General features: G+C 51.8%; 1 long non-coding RNA gene across 1 annotated transcript; it reads right to left on the reverse strand.

The window, feature by feature from the left end:
• Positions 1–453: 453 nt before the first annotated feature.
• LOC119524901 lies at positions 454–2,948 on the reverse strand. The gene is made up of 2 exons (XR_005214891.1): positions 1,779–2,948; positions 454–648 (listed from the first exon to the last, which is right to left on the reverse strand). It is a non-coding gene; the product is annotated as an uncharacterized LOC119524901 (long non-coding RNA).
• Between the last annotated feature and the right edge of the window lie 189 nt (positions 2,949–3,137).

Genomic DNA, 3,137 nt, shown 5'->3' on the forward strand with positions numbered 1-3,137 from the left:
GGGAAGCGTCGAGCACGGGGCTGGGCCCTGGGCTGTCGGTGGATGACGGGAGGTGTCGCTGTCGTTCCAGCCTAGGGCAGGGGCTCTGGAGGCCGTGGAAATTGGGGGACACGTAAAGGGAACCAGGAGGGTGGGGGTGGGGTTGGAGGTGACAGATTTAAGACGGGAGGACAAAGTAGGAGAATTGTTACCGTCTGGTCATGTTGAGGTTGAAGTGAGGGACGTCGGGAGGACAAAGTAGGAGAATTGTTACCGTCTGGTCATGTTGAGGTTGAGGTGAGGGTCGTCAGGCATTCATTCACACTGAACCCACAAACATCCCCGGAGTGGAGATGCATAAAATGCATTGGCAGAAGGAATGAGTGCAGTAGTTTGGGGCGGGGAACCAGGGGAAGGGAACTCCAAGATCTAGCTTCTAATGGGACAGGTACAGGCACAGCACACACGGGCCAATTTCATTGGAAACTCAATTTATTAAACTGTAAACTGCTGTGGTAGTTTGGAGGCTGTATGGACCCCAGAAAAGGCCATGTTCTTTTAATCCATTCCTGTGGGTGCAGACCTGCTGTAGGTGAGACGTTTTGCTGTAGGTGAGTTATTTCAGCTGAGGCTTGCCCAGGGTGTGTCTTAATCCCATTCCTGGAGCCCCTTATAAAAGATGAAATTAAGAGAAGCTCACGGAAAAAGCCCTAGAGAGAAGCTAAGAGAACCTACAGAGGCGCAAAGAGGAAGCCACTGGAACCAGAAGCTGAAAGCAATGAAACCAGGAGAGAAGGACCAGCAGATGCCTGCCATGTGCCTTCCCGTGTGACAGAGAGGTGTCCCAGATGCCGACAGCCTGCCTTCAGAGTCCATGTATTGTCCTGTTGATGCCTTGGGTTGGGCATCTTCACGGCCTCAAAACTGTAAATTTTATAAGCTAATAAATCCCCATTGTAAAAGCCAACTTATTTCTAGTATATTGCATTTCATCAGCTTTAGCAAAGGAAAATGCCCATACTGAAAAATCTATTTAGTATTTCACTGGTGCATTAAGGATGATCATGAAGCCTCTACCTGTAGAGAAACACAATGCCCACCAGACTGTCCAAGGATGGTCATGAAATGTAAACTGTATCAGACATCCCTAAAGTGGCTGGGAGACTTCCTTTGGACTCTTTCCACCCTCACCCTGTAGATCCTCTGAAATGCAAAAGCATATGGTATTTCAATGGGGGCAGGGATCCCATTCATTCTGTTTCTAATGGCAGACATTGCATTTCCAGGCTGGGCATCCTGGGACATGGGCTCTACAAGGTGCCCAGCTCCAGGGAACGCTCGGCAAGAGTCGAAGAAAGTAGAGCTCAGGAATGCAGAGGGGAAGTTCCTGCAGCCCACCCTTCCCGGCTCCCCAGCCCAGCAAAGCCTCCTGAGATCTATGGTCAAGGAAGTGCCCAGGCCACCCCGGGCTGAGGATAGAAGCATCTGGTACAGGCTGGACCAGCTGCCCACCCCATCCCACCAATCCTGCACGTGAGTGTGGAAAGCTGGACCTCCAGGCCTAACCTTGGCACCTAGGATGGGAGCAGCTAAATGATACACAGAGCAACCCTGAAAACGCAAAACATCCCACCGTTCCCTCCTCCTAAACCAACTGTGCTGCCTGGGGTGGCCAAGGATAGCAGGGAAGGTACTAGAAGGTTAAAAAAAAAAAAAAAAAAAAAAAATCCATGTTTGAAAGATGACGCTTTCTTCATTTATTTGGCCTGAGCAACAGGGTGCCAGAAGCCGGTACCCACCAGGCCTCACTCTCGAAGAGATTGTCTTGCAGACGCCTTTAGCACCCTCCGTGACAGTCACAAGAAAGTCATGACCGTCCCCTTCTTGCCAATCTGCCAGGGCTCCAGGGGAAGAAAGCGGATAATGATCCTTCAGGAGACGGAGAGAAAGATATCGTCAGCTCCCTGGTTAAGGCCTCATGGTCCAAAATCCCAAGCCAGCTCCGCTCAGCCCACCAGGCATTTTGCAAGCCTGGCCTCATCCCCATAACCATCTCCCACTCCCTAACCGCAGCGGGGCCGTGGGCCTGGCAGGGGCAGGTGGTGATGGGACATGGGCAAGGCCCACCTAGGGCAGGCTCCACCCCGCCTCTTTGATAGTTCCCATGTGCTCTCTCATCTCTTTCCGAGTGTAGGCAGCCCTCCCTCATCCAGGCTGCAAAGTCCTGGGGGGGGGCACGCACACTGCCTCAGCTACCCATTTGCTCAAAGCCGAGCTCGAGGTCAGACATCTACAGGGTAACCCCACTAATGCATCTGGAGTGAATGAACACACTCCCCCTCATAGAGGTTAGAGTAACTTCCTGGTGAAGACCACCAGGGCTTGGGGAAGCCCAGCGGGGAGTGGGGGTGACTTGGCCTCAGTTTCTCCATCCATAAACTCAGCATAATGGAGGTGTCCACCTCATGGGGCAGGCTTGTATCAGATGAGATCATGCATGGAAAGATCCTGGGACATGGAAAGCACTTGCTTATTACCCACGGCTGGAATTCTCCCCCCACTCCGACTTGAGGGTACTCTAAGCACCCGCCAGGAGCAGCCAACAAAGGCTCCATTCTGGACAGAACTTTCCAGCTGCTCATGGCCACAGTTCCTCGCAAATATGGCCTCCCCCCAGGAGTATTTGTCACCCAGGAGGAGATGTTAACCCTGCCCCAGAATTCCAGGTTTGGGAGCTATAGGGGCCTCTTGGGGATTCATTTAATCCACATGTCCTCTATTAATGGAGGAGGAGGCTGCAAACTGGAGATGGTTCATGTCTGGTTTTGTCTGGGGTCTCCCAGCCAAGCCCTTTGCACCATTCCATGACCCTCCCTAAAGCCTCCACCTGGGACCTAGTCGGGTCACGGGCCCAAAGTTCACAGCCTCAGGACATACCCAGAATCCCTCCTGACTAGCCTGGAAAAAAAAAACAAAAAAGAGTCTAGATTTTTCTGAAGTTTGGAGAGGCCAGAAGGGGGATAATGGTTACTTCAGAGTAACATCCAATCCTGCCAAGTTGCTGAACCGATCCCAAGTGACTTTGTCTGGTATGGCCCAGGTGTGATCTTCCTCATTGATGGTTTCTAACGCTTTTTGTAATCTTTTGCTGAAACATG

This window comes from Choloepus didactylus (genome assembly GCF_015220235.1).
Source record: "Choloepus didactylus isolate mChoDid1 chromosome 23 unlocalized genomic scaffold, mChoDid1.pri SUPER_23_unloc1, whole genome shotgun sequence".
In the NCBI taxonomy this organism is placed as follows: domain Eukaryota; kingdom Metazoa; phylum Chordata; class Mammalia; order Pilosa; family Megalonychidae; genus Choloepus; species Choloepus didactylus.